The 24,296-nt window shown below is 38.4% G+C and overlaps 1 protein-coding gene across 2 annotated transcripts in view; it reads right to left on the bottom strand.

Annotated features, from left to right (window-relative positions):
• The window catches only part of sox5 (SRY-box transcription factor 5), a 224,903-nt gene that overhangs the window by 114,702 nt on the left and 85,905 nt on the right, over positions 1–24,296 (bottom strand). Inside the window, exon 5 of one of the 2 annotated variants that reach the window (XM_056455714.1) lies at positions 13,997–14,056. The exons of the other annotated variant lie outside the window; for it this stretch is intronic. The gene's annotated coding sequence lies outside the window, so the exon portion shown is untranslated. The remainder of the gene's footprint in view (positions 1–13,996; positions 14,057–24,296) is intronic. 2 annotated transcript variants of the gene reach the window in all.

Below are 24,296 nucleotides of genomic sequence, written 5' to 3'. Positions count from 1 at the left end.
AGCAATCACTCACTTTTCTGGTCAGAACAGTGGAACCAAAATATTAAGTGTAGAAAGATGTGGTGACATACTATAAAGAATAGGACATTTATTAAAAATAATTTGAAAGGTAAGTGCAAGTGACTGACATTAAAACGTCATAGTTTTAAAAACAATATTTAAAAATAATAATTATTATCATTATTAGACTGAATTCTGTTTGTTAAAAATTGCATAACACCGTAGAATATTCTTGTATTAAAGCATAACATATTTACAAAATTGTGTAAACAACAATTTTTTTATAACTTTAATAACAATAAAATAATAGTAGTAGTAAAATAGCATAACAGAATCTACATTATTTAATTGTATTTAGTAATAAATAATATATATTACATTTCTCACAGTATAACCATTTTTTTAAGCTACTTTACAGCAACTACACTCACTGGCCACTTTATTAGAAACACCTGCCCAACTGCACGTTAATGTAAATTTCTAATCAGCCAATCACATGGCAGCAACTGACTGCATTTAGACATGTAGACATGGGCAAGACGAGCATCAGAATGGGGAAGAAATGTGATTTAAGTGACTTTGAATGTGGCATGGTTGTTGGTGCCAGAGGGGTTTGCAGAGAATGGTCCGAAAAAGAGAAAATATCCAGTGAGGGGCGGTCAAATGCCTTGTTGATGACAGAGGTCAGAGGAGAATGGCCAGACTGGTTCAAACTGATAGAAAGGCAACAGTTACTCGAATAACTACTCGTTACAACTGAAGTATGCAGAAGAGCATCTCTGAATGCATAACACGTCCGACCTTAAGGCAGATGCTCGAGTATCGACATATCGATACTCAGAAGCTTTTAATTTGGTATCGATATTTTTTAAAAGTATCGATATTTTAACTATATTTTAATAATTTCTGCAAAACTAACTGTTTTAGCGCTGTGTACAGGCTTGTCAGTAACGCTTTGTATACAAGACGTTACACCAATCAATCTGCGGCAGAATGTGACGTGAGCGATCATGTGCCTTTCAGATAGCATACGTACTCAACACACGCAAGTCGCACACTTCTGCATTACGGAATGACACGATGGCAGAGAGGAAACACAGCGTGTTGTGGTGCTCATCAGCTGAAAAAGCGTTGCACGATATTTGTGATAAGAAAGTCGTAAACAGCAACAATACAAGCAGCCTTTATAAACACTTACAGACAACACACCCTGAAACTTACAAAGAAGCGGAACAAAAACAAGCTGCCCAGTGTTCATCTGCTCAGTCTCCCTCTGTCCGACAAAAGACATTATAGGAGAGTTTAAAGGAGGCAAACCTCTCTCTCAATTCAATAATCGCTTTATTAGCATGACAAATGCTACAAATGTTTGCCAAAGCATTTATAAAGTTTACATTAATAAATACAAATAAAATGTATTAAATAACAAATCAGAATAATAAATGATCTCTCTCTTTCTCTCTCGTTACCATTAGGTGAATAAGAATAAATATAAGTGTGTGTGTGTCTGTGAAGTGCGTATATACAGTATGTATGTGTGCAGTGTGTACGGTATATACAATATGGATCGGTGTGCGTGTATGTATATCACACACTCAAACTACAGTGTATATATAAAATAAAATTATTACACACACACACATTTATATATTTATATTTACATGTAATGATTTTATTTTAATTGACATTATTTTGAAAAATTACATTAACATTTTTAATGTTAAGTGGTACCGGTATTGTAAAAATTGTAACAAAAAATATCGGTATCGTATCGCATTGAAAAATTGTTGTATCAACCATCCCTAGTGCCACTCCTGTCAACTAAGAACAGGAAACTGAGGCTACAATTAGCACAGGTTGAATCTATGCAACAAAGGATGAAGGCAGTTCTGAAGGCAAAAGGGGGTTCAATCAGATACTAGTTAGGTGTACCTAATAAAGTCCCCTTCAAATGTATATGTTGTTATTATTATTAACTATGTTATTCTAAATTTGTCAATTGAAAAATAATCAGTATTTTAAGTTATTATTATTATTATTAATAAATATTAAAACAATAACAATGTAAACATTATAGCTAATAGTTTTTATATCACAACCTAGCAAAACAACAAGTCTTATATTTTAGTTTAACTGGTAAAACTGAATTTTGTCAGCAATTAAAAATATACTATCAAACAGATAACTGCAAAGGTACCGGAAATTCTCTAGCAAAATGCTAGAAAGAACTCACCCCTTTTCACACTCAAAGACTTGTTAGTAAGCATGACAGCATCCATCAACCCATATCAAGTAAAAATGCCACCTCACAATGCACCAGGGCCATGTGCTAACCAGGCAGGCAAGTCTCCATCGCATAGGTGATCTGACCCTATGGCGAGGAGATGAATGTGGGGTGTGTTCGCCCTCCTCTCTGGAGCTGAACTGTGCTTCGCCACTAATAGAGATCTAAGCTCAGGACACACAGGTGATTACCTACACTCTCAGAGGTCATGCCAGGGTCATGAGCATGGTGAGAAAAACACTGTCAGACGGACCGGCCGGGTAGCTTTGTAATTACCCATGAGGCTACAGCAGTGGCGGAGATGCTGCATTGAGGGATGTTGAAAGCAGCATCCGACGACCTCTCTGATTGGGGTTAACAAGGGGCTGATTTGCATAAAGGGAGTGGTTTGATTAGTAGTTCTGTGTGCATGCTCGGATTCTTGGAAACAAGAGGGCGGCAGTGAAATGAACCAGCAATTGTGAGATTGTGTTTGGTAGCGTTTTGTAAGGTCTGGGCTTTTGAGGAGGCCGGTCAAGTTCTTTGTACACAGGGGGCACTGCTGTGATGGAAGTGAAAAGAGCCTTTAGTTAAAGCTAACTGTTGACTGGGATGTCAATGTGTGATTGATTCTTTAGCAAAAAAAAATTACAGGTCACTATCTTAATAATAATCATCAGTCATATGCAAACTACACGAATGAAGCTTATTGCCCGGACCGAAGTGGAAATGTCTAGTGCTGCTCACTTATGAGATGCACTCAGAGTATTCACAGAAATGTGTAATATTTATTCGAAATTTGAAAGTTGTTTTAAGTCTAATTTTAATTTCAAATTTGATCTGAGATGTACTTAGTAAATAATGAAGTCTGATTTAAAACACATTAAAAGTGTCAATTCAAACTGGATTCAGATTTTAAACTAGTTTACACAAGACATGTCACTGGTATAGTTTTGAATGGAAAAAAGTGTACCGGTTAATATGGTGAATGAAGCCCCGCCTTCTACTACAGGAGCCAATCAGCGATAGCTATAGAGAAATTAGCAACCTACGTCACACATGATGTCACATGGGTTTAGCCGTGCATACAGGTTGCAAAAAAAGACTGAATATGAATGCCATATCGGAGGATGCCAAAATCGAAAGTCAAAAAATATAAAACTTAAATTTTACCGTACACCAGACTGCTTTTAATGCCAACCGCAGATGTCTTTGGCAAACAGCCATCAGAAGAGCTGAATGGAGTGAGGGCCTAATTAAAAATGCTCGACTCTGCAGTTCTTATTTTATATCAGGTAAGTTCACGCTATGCTGAATTATAATCATTACTCGTTTTTGAAAAACAGTAAAATATGGTTAATTAAACAGCGGACACTGATTGCTTAGAATGAAATGTAAACATGTAAGTTCACATACCCTGCCATATAGGTGCAGTTCTCTGTCAGAATGCAGTTGTTTTGCTAGATGATTACCCAGGCCTTGTACAGTTCTGTCTTCTCTTCTCGTCTTTGGCTGAGCTGAACCTCAGTTTTTAGCACTACAATGTTTCGAATCTGGTAATCATGGAACATTATTTCTTGCACATGACCACACAGAACAAAATTTAAGGCACCAGAGACTTGTAGGCCTTTAACTTCTCTTGTAAAACCACTTGGAGTTTCAATGAGATTGTATGAGTTGTATATTTCAGGTCGCATGCGCTTGGGAGGGTGCTCTCGCAAATGGCTCTGTCAGACGCTCACTTTAACGTTAATTTTGCAGAATAACTGTGCTTATCACTGAGTGACAAGCCTTTTATAATACGCTGAAAGTATTATGTAAATAATATATATAATATTTAATCAATATAACTTATCTCTAATAAAACAACAAACTTTGTACCACATTGGATGTCATATCCTTGCTGTAAATGCTAGTGCTCCCGTTTTTTTTCTGCAACCTTGATGCACGTGCATCCTGAATGTTTACAAACCGGTAATTCGCCTATAGATTAACAAGTTTCTGGAGGAAGGGCTCGAACCACATGTAAATTTCTGCAGATTTTGTGTGATTCAAATATTTAGAAATAAAACTAAAGAGACATTTGTTGTTTAATCATATTGTTGATTCCTAATGTAAAATTTAATCGGAAGCTTGGCTAGCAATTTTGGAGAATTTGATGTTTCCCCATTCAAACAGAATGCCCGACCATACTGCACAAGAGGTGTTTCAAAGATGGCCGCCGAGTAAAATGACTTGCCTTAAAGGGGCTTTGTTAAAATGTAATTTAAATCTGAATTAAATTTGAAAAAGTAATTCAAATCAATGTCTGATTTGAAATGTGAATCAAAGCAATTTTAATAACGTCTGTTTGAACAGTTTTTAAATCTGATTTCCTACAGGTTTTAAATTTGAATAACTGTTTTGGAAATATGTGCGGAAAATAGGATTTTAAGCTGGTTTGAAATAAAATTGTATAGATATTCTAAAGTCTTGGGGGTTGTGTTGGCAGACAAGCAGTCTATGTTGTTTGCAATTTTGGAAAAAAAAAATTAGGACAGTAATTTGGCCTAGTCTGTATTCACTGTAAAGTGCACAACAATTTTGGAGCTTTCGGTCTATAATTCCATTACAAAAGCATACAAAAACATTTGTTACCTGATCAACACATGGCAGCATGCTTTGTCATTGTTGATCAAAAACAGAGTGGTCGTCTTCTCCCCACTCATTCCTCCAGGTGAATAAATGTTTTATCCTCTTCATCTACAGACAGAGGGCAGTCAGAGCAGCTCTGAGTGCTTATGAGAGCTCAACCTGTTATCTCAAAGTGAGTGAAGTTGCGTAGAGTGAAAGACAATGGAGCCATCAGCTAACGCACTCTGACAGGCTACCCTTCAGAAGAGTTAATAGACTCTGACCTAGTGTTTTAAAGTGTGTGTGCGACACAAAGAGAGACACTGCCATCAGAACAGGACTGACACCTGCACTTCATCACTACAAACACACACACTGTCATGTATTATTCACTCTGGTGACCACTAGGACGGCATTCCCCTGACGGTCGCCGACCGCAGGGATGAGGGGATTAAACATTTAGCAGCGCATGACAAAATGGAACAGAATGAATAAATAAACTGAAATGGCCCCTGGATGCACAGTCAGCGTGTGCCATGCGCATACACCTATCCATACCACGCAACTGCAGTGCTGTATCTAAAGTGACCCATCATGTCATATTGATAACAAAAGAAACAACAGCTATAAAACAGCTGCACTCGCTTTACAAAATGCAATAGGGTGAAATGTGTGTGATGATTATTTCGCTATGGGAGCTGGTGTTGTGGTCAAGTTGCTTTGCTGTGAATACTAAATGGCAGACGACCTTGAATGGGGCAGACCTGTGAGCGGTTTATGTTGATGACATCAGACAGGGCAACTGAAACCCCTGCCGCCTGAGACCTCACCCATAACTGTCTGAAATGTTCCTTTCACCTTCTACCAATCACATGCCTCTCTGAAGGGAACCAATAATGCTGAACTTGTGGCCTAATCTTACCTTTAGAAGTTACTGCAGTGCTGAGAAAGCAATAAGTAAGGGACAGTCAACAGATTGCTATGCGTTAAAGGATTTTAAATGCATGGCATGGAGGTGAAGAACCACCCGATGTGAAGCGAAGACTTTTAAATGCTCTTTAAAAAGCATTTAAAATCATTTATTGAACCGCAAGCTGTTGATTATCCTGCTTATTCTATGGTCATTTACCAAGTTATAGAGAAGTTAAAACTAGTATTGCTCTTTGCAGTGCAATATTTGACCAATTTTTTTTTCCAATTGCGACATATTACATCTCCCTGCTTTGAATCAGTTACAGGCAGACAAAGAGAATGCGAGTATGTGTGAGACAGAGATCCCGTGTGCTCTTGTAAATGGCATGGGCATATCTAATAGCTCAGAGTAATGTGTTAGCTACCTCTTCACAAATATTTTTTTAGCGCATTGGCATGTCCTTGAGATTAAATAGAGAGGAATGGTTACTGTGGTTAGTACTAATGTCTGAGGGTAGCACATTTATTTCGAACTGTGATCAAAACTGACCGGAACATACCTGTGCATTAAAGGATTTTATTGCGCACCAACCAATAAGAATCAATCATTTCAACAGTGCATATATTTGCCTGGTATACATGCGTTTTATTTCATGGTCTGATACACTGGATGTAAAATTGAAAACAAGCTGATAGTTATTTAAATGTTAAGGCAAATAACTATAAATGATCAGTAATTTGTATATGTTGGTCACACCAGCTTGACATTTTCAAAAGACTTTGAGTTTACCCAAAACTTAAAATTCTCTCATCATTCACTTATTCCAAACCTGTTTTTCATTTTTCTTTTTTAACACAAAAGAAGAAATTTAGAAGAAAACTGGATAATTGTAACCCTAAATATCCATAGTATGAAAAAGCACTGCAGTTTTTGGGTGCTCTGTGTTAGTCCAAGGTAATTAGTCTACCTATATGTGTATATTCTATACAAATTATAAAGCTAATTGGTCAGTTCTTGTCAGGTGACTTGCGAAATTCAACTGGGTGCGCCTAGGAAATGAGAGCATGCGCAATATGCAATGCCAATATGCGCTCCCAATGCGATATGTGAACGCACCCATAAGCAGCTACGATTCTCTTCACGATCTGAATACCTTCACTTCCGATTTTCAACAAAAATCCAATCGCCAGTTTAGGCTGAGTTGGGCCACCGTGTTTTTAGGCACCGTTGTCCTCCTTGGTGACAGGTATTGTCGTAGAATGCTTTCTATTCAAGTGCTTGAACAAATTGCTGGTCGAGTTAAAAGTAGTTAAAAGTTCTTTAGAGACTGAACATAGACTGCATTTCACAGATATACTTTTGTTTTTATGCTCAATGAAATCTAAGTAATGTCTGTATTTCTACTTCAAGCAACCACCCTTAACACAAACCATTCAGCTAGCATTCTCTAGCAATTTAAAAGCGAATGCTCACTAACTGACGTTGCAGTGGAAAACGTGATTTAAAGCATTTTTTTTCTTCTAAAAACTATATTTGCAATGCAATTACATTGACTTTAGTAACTGTAATCAAATTACACAAATTTAAAATGTAATTCGTTACTGCGTTCCTCAAAAATGTAATTAGAATACAGTGACGTGTTACTGTAGAACGCGTTACACCATTACCAATGCACCCTATGTCAAATTGTGCTAAAATTACACAAATATAGTCTAAAAATGAATTAGGTAGAGTCGAACAAACAGTTGAGTGAAATGCCTTATTTTCATGGGCACCTAGTTTACCCCTTTTTATGATTTAATATTTTGGTTCTTCAGTTTAGGTTCAGGAGTTAAAAAGTCATTTTGGTGGCGTGAACAAAGGTTGTTGTTTTAGGGGTGTGTTGCTTCACATGAAAATTAGTTTCGACTTCCTGCCCAACTTAACAAGGGGGCGGAGCCAAGAGCTCCCCCGTTTTGTGTATGGCAACAGACAGGCAGATAGAGAGAAGCAACATGAGTGAGAGGACCAGCATTCCGCCGTGCATGTACGACTCAGACTCAGACCAAGCAGAAACTTCAAAATCATTTGTGTCTTTGTATAGTTTTACATCCAACTGTGTGCTAGTTTAGAGTTCCAAACGTATACACCGAGACTAATAACCACACACACTGAATTAACTTAGGCTATAACTAAAGGGCTTCACACACCGGATGCGCCGCTCAGAGCCGCGACAAGGCACACCAGACGCGCACATTCGCATGCTATTTAAGATGAAGCTATTCAGATGGCACTCTGTGGTGCAGCAGAAATATGAACAGTGTCCTGATTGTGGCTGGATACCGTGGACAGCTGCCGACTTGCAGCGCCGGTTTGTGTACCCTGATAGAAACCTATGTTTAGAATTCTAAAATGCATGGCGCAGCGTGACCTGCTTAAGGTAAGTTCGTTATTTCCATTGGACAAGAGGCAACACACTCGCACTTTCCAGCTGCACCTAGTTAAGATGACAGGAAGCTTATGTCACCGCGGGAAATACAAATGGCTGAAGTTTAAGGAAGACGCGATGAAAAGTACACATGTTTGCAAACCCACCTAAAGTTACAAACAATGACGCTGATAAGAGTGATCATGTGGTGAATGTTGATCTTGTGTTGAGCCCAATGAGCCTTACATCTAAAAATAGAGCAAGGGTGTTTCTTTGGTGACATCACTTTGACTCACATGCTGAAAATGGCGGACGTGAATCAACAAACTAAGGATATGGTAATGCGCGCCTGTCAATCAATATTGGTGGGCGGGGGGACCGCACTCCTACGTCAAGTTGCGATCGATCTCAAAACCGCTTCAATTGGTCCACAGTATTTATGTTGTTAAATTGAAGGAAAAAAAAGGACTGGGTGTGTTTATATCACCCCAATATGATGGTCTATACACTATACCTACACATGTCTGTCCAAACAGCTTGAAAAGTAGATTTTTCACCAGAGGTGCCCTTCAAGAAAAATTAATGACTTCATAAACATGTTTGGATTTTTTGTACAGTGTTTAAATTTGACACTCAATACAAAATCTGGGTCCTGAAGCTAAACCAGTTGACAACTATAGGTTTGTGGTATGTTCAACAGTATGTGCTTGTGTGTGTATTCATGTGTGTAGGAGTCTGATATTTTGGGTGGGCATATGTGACCGTGTGTGTTAGCATTAAGCGTGCACGCTGTTCTGTAGGTGTGTGTGGGGGTGTGTATTTGGGGGTGTATGTAATTGCGTGTCTTTGTGTCTGTGTGTGCGTGTGGGTGTGCGTCTATAATTGTGTGTGTCCTCCTTATCTGTTCTCCTCTCCTTCAGTTCATTGGCAGACTAGCGGAGCTCAAACTGTTCAGCTGCGACTGGTCCAAGCCCAGTAATTACAGCTTGTCAGAAAGAATTAATTTTCTCATTTCTCATAAAGATGTGTAAAAATTACCATGTTATTATACACCGACACTCTCCAGAGGCACACACCAAATTTAATTTAGAATTCTTCCCGCACATTAAATTAAATCCATAAATAAGAGTTTAGGCATTGGTAGGGAAGCATATGTTCGTTAGGCCGAGCAGGCTGCTCGGGCCTGCGCTAATGTCTATTGTAATGTTTTAATAGCTTGTGCCTTCTAAGCACCAATAAATTTATATGATCACAACAGGCGACGTTGAGCGCGCGGCCAATTAGGAGTGCCGACACTGCCGCTGCTGCTGCTGTTGGCCTCAGGAGGAAGGAGAGGTGGGAAAACTGGAGGAGAGAGAAGAGAGAGAAGAAAAAAAACAGACAACTGCTGGACCACTGTCTGGATCTCTGAATGTAGGAAATATATCAATTAAAATACATTTTACATGTATTTCTTTAAAAAAAAGAGGTTATTAAAAGATAATTTATTATATTATTAAACATTATTTTATAAGTTAAAATGCTTTGTATTTTAACAGATTTTAAATGTCATTTATTGCTGTAATGGCAAAGCAAAAATCAAGAGAAAGAAATCAATCAAAAATGCTATACTGTACATTCACAAATTTGACAGCTTGCAACGCTTCCTTAAAATGTTCTTGACATAATGCTTTGAATAATGTCCTGGTTCACTTAACAATAACAAAGAACTTAACCTAATAACACAAAGCAAAAAAATAATATTTTTGCTACAAAATTTACAGAGCATCCAACAAAATGCTGTGTGCTGAGCTACAGTAAATGCGCTAATTATATGTGCATATTTGCAATAGTATTTTTGTGATGGAGCTTATAAAATATGTAAAGGAATCAATATGGAGCCATAAATTTCTCTGCTGAACACAAATAGAAGACTTGCAATTACTGTATTGAACTGTAATGAAAAAATAAATCACACAACATGAAAATTCTGTCATTTAAAGAGTTTAAATGGGTTTAGAAATGGACTCGTTTTTTTCAGGGGTCTCCGTTTAGTTTGGTGTGCATCTAGGTTCAGATAGCTGTGTTCATACTTACAGTATTAAAATTAACCTCTAAAACTAAAATAAAATAAAATCTTACCAAACCTGCTAGGTGTTCATGTGAAAAATTGCATCAATAGCATGTAAAAACAACAGCACACACTAATGGCCCGTTTCCACTGACTGGTACAGTACAGGTCACCTTTATCAGGCTTGCCTCTCGTCTTTATCTTTAATCTTCACCAGCACATGTAACCTCTTGTTGGAAAGTAATTCTGTCATTTCAAGTTCATAATAGTCCAAAAGGTGATGTTAACAGTTAAACATGGCAGTTTGTTCATGTTTTAGGTTGCTGAAAGAATCATTTGCTCCTTTGTTTTTTCCCGTCATCTCTTTTCGCGCTTCACTCTCTCGTTTGTCCGTTTGTCTTAAAGGATTGGATGCCAGAAGCACTACAATAATACCCCACACAGTATTATCATCATCTCAAGAAGTTTGTTATTTCAAATATAGACGTGCACGTGAGCTCTCTGGAGAAAGTAAAACCGCTCGCACTTGTAGACGGCCTCGTAAAATAAAAACAGGACCCAGCAGATTTTGTTCTTCTTGGCTTTGTGGCTGTTCATCAAGACAATGGCAAGGTTTGTTTAAACTCGGGTTAACCATGGCTTGTTATTATATGTATATAGTTTTACAATGTAATGTCTCGGCTGTGCATTTAAATATTGGGGGTTCCTTTGTTTTCATTCTCCTGCTTTTGTATGCGCTAGTGATGTTTCTCTGTAAACCTACAGCGTTCAGCTGTGCGTCTGGCTCTGCCTTTTGGTATCTTTTTGTCGTGCTAGGTACCCTTATAAATATATTATGTAGCTAAAACAGTTTTACCAAGTTGAAATCCTTTCAACAGCTCACCAAAATCACCAGGAAAATGGCAACAAATAAAAAGAGAAAAAAGAAAGAACAAACGAACCATCTGGGACTACTGTAAATGCTGTCAAAATTAGAATTATTTTTGATATTGGCAGGTAATCTGTCTATTTCAGACAACAAAAGTTAACCAGCTTTGATAAAAGTTTGCAGCCGTAAGTGAACAATGTTCTGTAAGTGGGTAGAGGCTTCAGTGTCATTTGGGACTGGGGACAGAGCCATGATTTCTGGATCATAGCACATTGTGTCATCCTCTATATCATGCATCTACAAATAGAACGCAACATCAATCAGACATCTATTTATAGTGTGAATAAAAGACAAATCTAACACTAATAAAAGTATTTGTCGCCTGCCAAAACTCCATGTACTTTACATGGATGCCCACTGAGAGAAATAAAGGGAGACAGGGAGGAGGTGGAGATGGTGAAAGAGACGTGCAGGAAGAGGGAAAGGACGGTTGGTTGGAGATGAAGGCATAGGAACGGTGGATCCCTCTGCGTGGGGGCACAGGATGGCAGTCTCCCACTGGCACGCCGCATAGACAGTGGGTAGCCGTACGCAGACTCACACACAGTGGGCAGTGCCACAGTCAGAAAGACAGAAATAGACCGAACTCACACATACCGCCAACTGAGTCTCATAGGCTTCATGAAATATGACTACAAGCTGCGAGACAGCGGCCTCACTGACACACTCGAGCCCGTCTGTGATACGGTCCCGCACACACACAGTCATGTACTGCACACATATATGACAAAGACGCCTACCAGCAGCCCCATCCACCCACAAACACAGATGAACAGACAAATAGCCCCCTCTCCATCTTCCATCTACACACACACACAATAAGCCTCCTGATGGCATTCATAGGTGAGATGAAGTGTGTAAGTTGGCCTGATGAACATATGCTGTCCAAAGAGACAGGAGGCAGTGTCTACTTTGTGATCAGAGCTTTCAAAGTTTATTAATGAACTATTCAGTGAAAGCACAGGACACGCACACCACATATGCCTCATTTCCACTGAGCAGTATGGTTCAGTACAGTAAAGTAGGGTTCAGTACGGGTTGATCAGGCTTGTGTTTCCACTGTCAGTGGTACCCTTACTTGGTGTGGCGTACACCAAACTGTAGTTGCAATCAACATCGTTCTCGTTTAAAGAACCAAGCTGTTCATAATTCCTCTTTTACACACTAATTTCTCATACGTTATTTCAAATTTTCACATGCAGCACCATGTGAATGGCCCATAAACAACAATAAACAGCACACCCTGTACTTGTTTTCCTGCATGTGGCTGTTTATCACAAGAAGACAACAAGTGTGCGTGTCGTCTTTGTATTTATTACGGTGTCATGTTTCAGTTCTGTTTTTAAAAATGGCACTTTCTGTGTTGTTGTTTTGCTGGCTTTTTGCACATGCAAGTAACAGTAGCTCTATGCTTTTGGTACCTTACTGTTGTGTTAGGTACCCTTAAACCAGGGGTGCTCAACCCTGTTCCTGGAGATTAATTGGTACCAATGGTAGGGCGAAAGAATCATTTGCTCCTTTGTTTTTTCCCGTCATCTCTTTCTCATCGCGCTTCACTCTCTCGTTTGCCCGTTTCATAAAGGATCGGATGCTAAAAGCACTTCAATAATCACGCACACAGTTTTAATTGGTTCAGGTGTGTTTGATTAGGGTTGGAGCTGAACTTTGCAGGAAGGTTGATCTCCAGAAACAGGGTTGAGCAGCCCTGCCTTAAACAAATGGTGTCAAAAAATGGTTTGGTACGGTTTGGTTTACTTTGACTTCTGACAATGGAAATTAATGTACCATACTGGACTGAACCATACCGCACTGGCGGTGAAATATGAAGCAAGTACTGTGTAAGCATGTTTACTGATGTAGGCCACTTTGTGTAAGTACACCTTTACAACTGTAACAACATGGCAGCAACGCAATGTATTTAGACATGTAGATGTGGTCGAGAGAATCTGCTTAAGTTCACGTCAAGCATCAGAATGGGGAAGAAATGTGATTTTAGTGAAACTGCAGATCTACTGGAATTTGACACACATCCATTTCAAGAGTTTATAAAGAATGGTCCTAAAAATGAAAATATCCAAGTGGAAGAACCAGAGGTCAGAGGAGAATCTTTCATTCAATTATTTTCCTTCGGCTTAGTCCCTTTATCTACTAGGGCCGGCACAGCGGATTGAACCGCCAACTTATCCAGCATATGTTTTACACAGCGGATGCCCTTCCAGCTGCAACCCAGTACTAGAAAACATCCATACACACTCATTCACACACATACACTATGGCCAATTTAGTTTATTTAATTCACCTATACCGCAGGTCTTTCGACTATGGGTGAAACATGAGCACTCTCTGTGAACACGGGGAGAACATGCAAACTACACACAAAAATGCACTCCACTGTGTCACCCTCGAAACTTTCAATGGTAGTGAAAATAATACAAAATGCATTAAAATTAGATTCAAACAGAGAAATAATAAATAAAATAAATTGTTTTGTGTTGCATGGCAAGTTACGAACAAGATTTTGTTTATATGTTTCATAAGGATATAGTTTTATCTAGTTTAATAGTGAAATACTTCGAGGTCAGAGTCATCATTGGAAAAGACCTACATATTGACAACTATCCTTGATGATGAATATGGCCATTTGCTCTGTATCCAGATCAGCAGAAAATCACAAGACAACACCAGACATAACTGCTATTCTTTGGCTGTTGAAAGAAAAATAGACTACGGGGATACATAATGTCTGTAATAATGACATAGACTAAAAATCCAAGCACTGAGAACGTTTGTAAAGGCATTTTTCAGACGCACATTTTACATACCAGTCAGTCGTGTCGAGGCTTCTTGTTGTGAAAGAGTTTTGTCCTTGTATCTGCTTCTACCTGAACAAAACGAACATGAAAAGCCATCAACTGCTTGAACAGGCTGTGTGATGGTGGAACAAAATATTAAGCTCGGTTCTGCCTAGCTGGGTGTTGCCTTGAAACTATAATTTTGCTTTATTTAACAGGAGAACTTCTGGACCCCAAGATGGACATTGTGTAGACATTCTTGTCCATAAACAACTTGAAACGCTCTTAATCCCCCTTACAGAACTTATCATTGCATCTGTAAATTCTATGGTACTTAAAATGTCACATCTAGAGTTTATGAGTGTAAGCATGCAGAATGGAGAGGATTCTCTAAGCTTTATCAGAACTCTTGGCAAGCTTGGATTCTCCTCAACAAACCCGGCGCTAAGTCTTATATCATCCTTCTTAGTACTGGATTGGTAAACCGTGTCATTTGTTAGTAGTTTTGGGAGATTTAGACCACTGTCCCCTTGCTAACAGATCAAACCAAATGAGATTTAGGAGATGTGGTTGTATATGTCTTTGCTGGAACATTGCAGGGACGTGCTGAAGAGACATGCTTGTATAGTCTGAGGGAACATTGGGATCTTTCATTACAAGAGCTGAGCCGCATTGTAAGTTTCTAATCTTGCACGCTCCCGTGTATAATCTGCCGAAAAAACTTGGATGTCATCATCCAAGTTTAGCGTGCAGCGTGAAGTCCACCCCGGAGGCGAAAATTGAACATGTTTGCATATCTAAACCGCATAACCTCTTACCTCTTTTAGGTCAGTCACGTAACTAAAAATCTTCTGAATCAGGGCCAGTGATTTGTTTTCGTGTTTCAAATAATAGAAATGTAAGTGAAATGATGTTCTACAGTGCAATATTGTCATTCAGTGTAACATTCCAGAACTTGACATTTTCAATATATTAATAAACATAAACTATAACAAAATGTTGTTTTCTTGACATGCTCAAATAACTTTTATTTGAAGAACTAAGTCTTAATTGTTATCTTAAACATCAAAATAACCAGAGGATGCTTGCCCTGAATATGTGGTTTGTTGGAGGATCTAAAAGGGCTCCCACTAGCCACTTCATAATCGTAAAAAAACTGACAATCGTACAAAAACTGACAGTGTTGACATCATCAAAACCACATCATTTCATGAAATGCCAAAACAGCACTTTTATTATTTAAGTTCAATAATCATAAAAAAACTTAGATGTTATTTTGTTGAACAACAGGCCCAGCTCACAGTTCGACATACTGTAGCATGCAACATTTCATCATTCAGGGAAATGTTTTTGTCATTCTTTGTGTTGTAGATTCCCTGTTACACAACAGTTTCACCTATTACACTGAATTACAGTACACTGTAAAAAATGCAGTCTAAACATTTTAGTTGAATCAAATGTTCTCTCAATGGTCAGTTTGACTGATGTAAGTTAAATTAAACTTTGCATAAAAATATTTAGTTGAAACCTGGTAATAATTAGAAAAAAAATGTAGTTGTCATGGCTTTTTGTCATACACTAACTCACCGTAAGACTAAAAAACTTGTTGTAAAGTTTCAACAAACAATCTTTTGGCTGGTTGTGTACATCCGTGGGTGCATACATTAGACTTGCATAAAAAAAACCTGTTGAGTTTATAATGGTGTTTTTGCAGTGCTCAAGGCCTACAGGTAGGAGTGTGTGCATGTTTGTTTATCTGTGTGTGAATGTGTATATCTGTCCTACAAATGTGTGAGTGTCAGTGTAGGGCCTCTGCTTAAAGCGCGGTCTTATTTACTCCTGACAGCCCATAAAGCCAGCCTGAGTGCCACGCTGATTGAAATCCCCTTTTGTGTGCTGGTCTTCAGTGATGTGGCTTTTCTCTCGCCCTCATCTCATGATGGAAGCCTGTACTGTTAATCTGAGAGTGGCCTCTGAAAGGACGAAATGAGTTCCTGGGCTGAATGCACTCTTTACCTCCTCTGTCTTCGTCTATTCAGACGTGGGGCGTGAGAGCTGGCGGCTAACACCTCCACAACAATACATGGCAAAGCAATGCAAACCTTCCTTACACAAACTATTCTGTCTCTAGGAGACTTGCTTTTTTTTCCCACATTATCTTTTTGCTCGCAAAATAGTACTAACGTCTACCATTATGGCACCTAACAATACAGAAGATGTGTACTAGGCTTGATGGAAGAGCATAACAGCAACTAAAAAAGGCAGAAAAACTGATGCACGTGACTCAAAAATTGTATTAGAAAATCATGTGTATTATGCATAAATATAAAATATTAAACTACAGGTACATTTAAAAAAAAAAAAAGGGTACTGGTGCATGCAATGGTAAGTTGTACCCCTACAACATTTTTCAGTGTACTAAAATACAGGTATTTTCATAGTACTTGCATCAAATATGTGCCGTTTTGTTTGTGTGTGCTTGAAATAAAGCAGTTTATAAGAATTAACACTCAACAGACATGAACTGAGCTTACATTAAACGCAAACTGCTCTTAATATGAAAGAAATGTTTCTGTAAGATTTGTAATTTACAGTGATTAACAGTAGGACTACAGTATTACTTCTGTTACTGAGGTGCAATGCTAACGACTTTGCTTTAAAAGTTAGCGTTCAGTTACTAAAATGTTTCTCTGAATTTGAAAAATCCATTCGTAACTGTGATAAAACGTGTGTTTCTGGTATGTATTCAAAAAGAAATCGTTTAGTCAGAGCTATGGATTAGCAGCTAGCAACTATCATTTCCAATCAAATCTATGGTTACTTGTTTGTGTCATGTGTGCTAACTGCTAGGCCTCTTGATTAACAATGTAAGAACTATCCTGAGCTTCATGTGTGAACATTTAAGTAGGATACGTGCAGATTGGCAAACACCCAATACAACCAATTAGCAAAATTATCCTGTGTCTGAAAGGAAACCTGGTTAAGCAGCTAAGAAGCCTGTGTATCGATGGACTTTATTAGAGACAGAAGAAGAATAAGATCTCATTGTTGTTGGGGTGGAATTCCCCTCTGAGGCGAGATAAGTCGGGTCCTTTGTTCTCTGGCCTCTGTGATAGAACACTTATATAATGCAGTCATAGAAAATGGGGACGACGTCAGGCCACAAAGCGAAGTGAGCCTGTGGCCTGTTTATTTTTTTGATTTAGGAATGGTAGATGAAAAATGAAAGATGAAGGAATTGAGTTGAAGATAGAGAGAGATCATACAACCGTTGTCTTACATAAGTCCTAAAAAGGACGTGTGAAACAGAGCATCATGGACCTTCTTCTTACATCAAGAGATAAGAAAACTTGACAGGAGAAGATGACTCTAAGCGGCACCAAACAGTTTTGCGATTCACTCAAAGTCAGACATTGAAGATGCTTAAGGACTGTTGACTGAACTAAATAAATGATTTTTCCCCATTCACACCAACAGCTTTTTAATTGCTGAAGGTCAAAGGTTGATGTTCTGTTGATGTTAATATGTGGGTTTAGCATTGATTAATTAAATAAGGTTCATTTTTAATACATGTTATGACTTTATTGAAACTTAATGTTTAAGTCAGTTTAATGGAATCTAAACTTAATTGATTATACCTTAAGGAAGCAACTAATCTTCGTGACCAGAAGAATGTATTATCGCAGGCGATATTTGAAAGTCTGCATGATGAAAAATAAGTGAATCTACATGGAACTAGTACACACAAGATCATTGTCTTTACACAATTAAGTTGTTTCCTGCTATGCAGGTCACATACAGGCAAATGAATGGGAAGGAAATCAAAGAAAGATGGAGGAGGAAAATGAGAGATCCCTCTCCTAACTCGGTGTGACTGTGAGGTTTAGACTCTGGAGTAAGCAACACAAAGAGATTAACCTATTTACATCTGTTACCTACTCTAATGGCTTTTTGTACTGCTAATTTCAGCCATCTGCGTTCTCTCGAAAGACTTTGTCACACAAAACTAATAAAAGTCATCTGGTGCACAAAATTAGAGAACAGAGAACTGTACAGAGAGGAAAGATGGACTCAAAGACACTAGAGCACACACACACACAGATCATGCAGCTGGACATATGACTGGGCATGCATTCCCTGACATAAATGAATCACATGCTTAGTGACTGACTGACAAACACATATTAAGATGCTAATGCAGATTCTCAAAGTTCAATTATGGACTCTGATGGACAGTAGACAAGAAGTACTTCAAATCAGAGGGGAGATTTTGCTTTCGAAAACCTATAAAACAAAAATTACAACTTGCATTTGAGGGTAATTGAGGCTCTAAGTAGTGTAACTAATCATGATAAATCTAATTCTTTTGAAATCACAGAAAACAGCAAACATTGGTTATATCTTGATTTTAATAAAACCTGCATGATTAGGGTAATATTTCATACTGCGCGAGTCTCTGCACTCTGCCACGAAGACTGTAAATAAATACACTTTCTATATTGACATTTATCAAGTAATTTCTGAGAGAGATTTCACTGATTAAAAAAAGATGTTAGAAACATCCTTCAGAGATTTTGGCACAAATTCATAAGAGCATCACACGGTTGCTGAAGATTTGTTGGCTGCACGTCCATGATGTGAATCTCCTGATCCAGCACAAAGATGCTCTATTAGATTGAGATCTGATCATTTTGGAAGCCATTTGAGTGTAGTAAACTCACTGCCATGATCAAGAAACCAGTTTAAGATGATTTAAGCTTTGTGACATGACATGGTTTCTTCCTGGAAGTAGTTAGGACAGGATGTCATAAAGTGATGAATGTGGTCAACAAAACCACTGATACAGGCCAGATGGATATACAACCTCAATGCAACCCTACACAAACTCAAGGCAACATTTTTCCAAGTTTGAGTTGTCTATTTTCAAGAGTTCACACTTAGATATTGCTTGATGCTATTAGCAGGTTTGGCATGGTGTCCCAGGAGAGGACCCTGAGCTCAGAGATAATGGAGCCCAGTGCTCCCGCCTGGTCAATAAACATATAAGGGGGATCGAGATCAGGTATGTCTCGAGAGCTCCCCCTGGTAAAGTGAGGAAAAGGAGGAGATAGGGTGGAAGAGGTGATTTTTCCAAAACAAATATAAGGTAGTAGGGCGAAATCAGTCTAGTTATTGTAAGCTTGAATCAATCTGATTGGGTTACTGCTGATTACGGATAAAAGGCCAGCCATGATTAATCATATCACATGCTCCTCTCGAAATTAGTTTGTAAAACTTCAAAAAACTTCATTTAAGTATGGCCAGATGTGACTTATATCCCCAGTTTTGTTTTAATTGTTCTCTTTAGTGGCACCAGTGGGCTCTTCTGCTGCTGTAGCTCATCTGCTTCAATGTTTGCTTCTGCAGAACTCAGTCTTAAGCTGCGGTCACACTAGAGTTGTAGTGTACTAGAGTTGTACACCAGAGTTGTACTGTAGTACGGCACTGCAAGAAGGGGTGGAATTAAACAAGATGATTAGACACTTAAAGCAAGCGATTGGTTTTTATTTTAAATTTCTGTGCAGAGAGGTCATGTTTTGATCCTTGATTGGTCTCACGCAGTCATGCAATGTGATTTCGCAGGTCAGAGTTCACCAAGCTTGAACTTTCCAATGCAGCAAACTGCGAAGCTTGTGTTTCCGGTCTGACGCATGCGTGTGCATATGAATGGAAGTCTATGGAGAGAAAAGTGCAGTGTGACTGCAGCTTTAACTATTGTTTATTTGAGCTCTGACATTTGCCATCAAAAAGACGTTTGCTCAAAGAAGTGCGATTTTTCCATTTTTGTAGACCCTAGAGAAGGTTTATCAGCAGTTAATGAAATATTCTGAACAGCCCACCATGTGCTGATGTGCACATGATGTGTTCAGAATCACCTATCCGTCTCATCCTCAGACTAAACTTCAGCAGATTGCCTTGACCAACATATCCTGTAAGTACATGCCTAATTAGACCTAGTCGATACCTTACAGCTGGCTGAAATAATGAAACATTTTCAAACTTGAACATAACTGTACCTCAAATGATCTTGAATGAGGCAGTCAATAGATTACTTACAATACACACATTACACATTCTTTTTTAAAGACATTTCAACAAGCACAAACAGAAATGGTGTGGGTGGCCACAGAATCTGTGCATTGTGAATGTTGCCAACATACAGTAGAATAATAAACTCATATTTCAATTAAGTGTGAAAAAAATTAATTATCTATGAAAGTGTAAAACTACACAGCAAAAAAGGAAAAGTTGCATTTAAAAACTGCTCACAGAGAAGAAACACAGAAGTTTGTGCTGACTGGCAGCAGGTGAGTGTGTGAACATGTCGGCCAGGGTTCAGGTTGAATGAGGCGGTGTTAGTCAGGACGGAGGGGAGAGATGTAATGGGGGCAGCAGAACAGCTGTGAGGTGGGGAGAAGGGGGTGTCGGAAAGCACGTCCAACCAACCAATGATCTCGCTTTATTAAATTAATAAAGCTCATCTCAGCACGCCTGAACACACCAGCAGAATGACACCAAATCTCACTGTTTTAATCACATTACGTACGGGCCAGCTCATTAGCTGCACAGGCTACTGGGTTCATATGCAGTGCACAGGATTACAAACACTCACACACACACACAAACACACACACACGCACACACACCCACACAAGTGCTAATGGCTACAGTTTGCATGTTACTCCTGCCCTCTACACAGATGTGCTTTTACTGAGATGCTATCATTTTTTAATAATTGATCGTGTTTTGTGACTTTGAGTGATTTTTGTGGCTCACCCTTGTGTCCCGGTCGCTCCGAAAAAGGCACGAACACACTCTGCATGCGTTAGGTCAGGGTCACACCTGCTTTCAGAAGTCAGGAGATAAACGACATTCGCTGCCTGTTCCTGGACGGACTTCTTGTAAAATGAGCTTCATCTCCTCTCATTCCCTTACAAAGAGGTCTATCTGAATAAATGCTATAAGATCAATCTACCCTGCGGGGTTCAAGCGATGGTGTTTGTCCATCAGTGTGGTTTTGTGTGATGCCTATGAATAAATATTTCCATTTTCAAAGTCGTTTCCTCAGAATGGGAGTCAAAACGCAGCCAGACAATACAATCTAACATGCCAACGGGTTTACATATGGTAAAATAAATTGTGAAGACGATGACCTAACACAACATCAAACCATCACCTGTTTGATGCTTCCCTTTCATCACAACAAAAGACAGTTCTGATGACTGTATGGACTGGTGCATTTTTCAAAACATCTCCTTTTACAGTGAGCTAAAAGATTTGCAAAGATATGTGGATGATAAATAACAAATATAATATAATATAATATAATATAATATAATATAATATAATATAATATAATATAATATAATATAATATAAAATAATATAATATAATATAATATAATATAATATAATATAATATAATATAATATAAAATAATATAATATAATATAATATAATATAATATAATATAATATAATATAAAATAATATAATATAATATAATATAATATAATTAGTAGTTAGTAAGAACTAACCATGGTTAAAGTTATTTCTCTTGGTTTGAATGGGTCTACTTAGTTCATCTGGAGATTCAGTGTAATTGATTTTCCAGTCAGCGCTTCATGCTGAGCTCAAAAAGCTGAGATGTTTAGGCTGTGTTTAGTGGCCTCAGATCAGAAGCATAGTGAGTTCATGAGTTAGTAATGAGGAGAATAACACCCTGCTTTTGTCCACTCTTTACAAAGAACACATTAATGACACTGAGATAAACTGTGTCAGTGAACCGAGAAGTAGCAGACATAAATAGACGATGTGAGAGGGAAAGTGATAAAGTTGGAAACAGAGGCAGGACGCCAGCGCCGTGATGGGGATCCATTAAGATCAGACCATCAGAACACACTCAAGGGTCACAGACTTTTGCTATATCATTAACCAAACAACTAAAATTACCCATTCACAGAGAACGCACATACACATGCTCACAAGGGCCCTGAACTGTCACTGTGTCGTTTACAGAAACACCATAATTAAACTTCTCAAAAACAAAGCACATACACTGTAATTACTCCCTCAACTGCCACACACTAAACCACAGGAGTCAGAGAAAACATGCTTTTGTGGAGCACAATAAGTGTGTGTGTATGTTTTCATTAATACACATATACACTTATGTATCTGTTTACATCATGCATCTTTAAATACACGCTTATATCCAGTCCAAAACAAAAGATAATTAATGCTTGGCTGCAGTGCAAAGTGGGAAGAGTTATTGTTACAGTTTCTAATACTCATTTTCTTTACATGTTTGTTTCTATGTTTGTTTATATAACTGCTATTTTCATTTATAGCACTTCATTTTTGCATTGATATTTAATAACTCTTGTTTAAATGCATTATGAACAGCAGCTACGCTAATTGTTTTCCTTGTTCTCCATTTCCACCAGGGGATACTCATCCCAAGGCTTCTAGAGATTGTGCAGCGCCATTGATGTGATCCAAGATTTGTGAAGAAATGATGCCAACCATCGAGGACCTCAAGGACAACACATACGAAAAGGATGATGCCAACCATAGAGGACTTCTAGAGGTCTCCATAATCTTGGACCAGGCCGTATCCTGAGCAGGATTGGAGAGCATAATTCCTGAAAGACAACAGTGACAAACAAGTCTCCGCATTGAGCCCGTGGGGCAGCCTGTATACCCGCCAGTGACCTACTCACACCTGCAGATTCACAATGGATGTCCAGCGATCTACAGCCTCCGGCGCCTAAACTGCAGCTCTGCAAAAGAAGTTTGGGCAGAGGAGAAATGATTGTGCCCAACTGAGTCTGGTTTTTCTCAAGGTTTTTCCATCACTTTTGTCAATTGGGAAAGTTTGTTCCTCACCACTGTCGCTACTGGCTTGCTTGGTTTGGGAGTTGTAGAGCTGCACATCCATGGATTTGCTCTTTAGTGTTTAGACTTTCAGCAGTGAAAATAAAACCACACTGAACTGAACTTCAACTCTGAAAACTGGACTGACAGTCCAGTTTCAATTCACTAAAACTTCTATGTTATGCTGCTTTAGCACATTAAACATTGTAAAAGCGTTAGAAATAAAGATGAATTTAATTTAATTGAATAGTTTCTCATAATATTAAAACAATTATAAATATTTATAGCAGGAATTTTGTTCAAAATTAGTTTATGTAGCAAGATGTCCAGTCTTTGTATTTCCTACCCACTGGAAGTCCAGACAATACTTTTTGTAACATTTGTAGCAACAAACATATATTAAAACCTATAAACACTCTATATAGTCATTAAAGGTTCGAGTATTTTGTGATCTGGGAATTCTGTACTATAAAATGAGCCCAATTGTACACAAAGCCATTAGTACACAAAATTAAAAGGCCAGAACAGATGTTTTTGGGATATTGTATTTTCATTTAGGTCACGTTTACACTGTCAGGTCTTGATGCTCTATACCGATTTGTTGCCTTTATCTGATTTTTTGCCTGTCTGTTAACATGTTCTTCTAATTGTGACCCATATCCGATTCATGCGTTTACACTTGCCATAGAAATTACAACATCGCGCATGCATATAGGCGGGTTCTGGCATCTGCGCCACACTAGCCATGATGGAAGAAATTGTCTTGCTTTTAATTCTGCGAAATATGCAAAGTTCTCCCAACTTTAAAAGGATTTTGAGGCAGATGCGGAGGGCAAGGGCCGTCATTGCAGCTTGCACCTATGGTTTATACATAGTGTCCTCCACCATTCAGATTTGTGGGTACAAGAGAGATCTCAGGTCTGGTGGGAGCAAATTGTGGTGGGCTTTAATGAGGAGCAGTGGGTCCAAAATTTTAGGATGAGCACACACACTCTTCCTTCTATGTCATTAAACCGTGGAGAAGTACCACATTGTCCCAAGTTTAATAACGTTCAAAACGGAATACCTTAATAAATCTGATCTGCCTGTTTACATGATTGTCACATTGTCACATATCCAATTTATATCTGATTTATTTCCAAATATGAAGGAGGCCTGAAACCGATCTCTAAATATCCGAACGCATGCGTTTTTTTTTCCTTGTAAAAAAATCTGAATTGGGTCACATTTAACTGGTAGTGTAAACGGGGCCTAAGATATAGCAAAAGACATTTGACAGAGAAAAGATACTCTGTGGGATTTTAAGGCTTTTCCTCTTAAAGTCCGGACCACCATATATTTGCACTTCCTTTCCAATTTTTGTCTTCCAGAAAAGCAGGCAGATCTACAGTATAAGTCACATTATAATAATTTAAA

This window comes from Danio aesculapii, chromosome 4 (genome assembly GCF_903798145.1).
Source record: "Danio aesculapii chromosome 4, fDanAes4.1, whole genome shotgun sequence".
NCBI classification, from domain to species: Eukaryota; Metazoa; Chordata; class Actinopteri; order Cypriniformes; family Danionidae; genus Danio; species Danio aesculapii.
The sequence above is the reverse complement of the archived record's forward strand: the minus strand, read 5'-3'. Positions and strand labels throughout refer to the sequence as shown.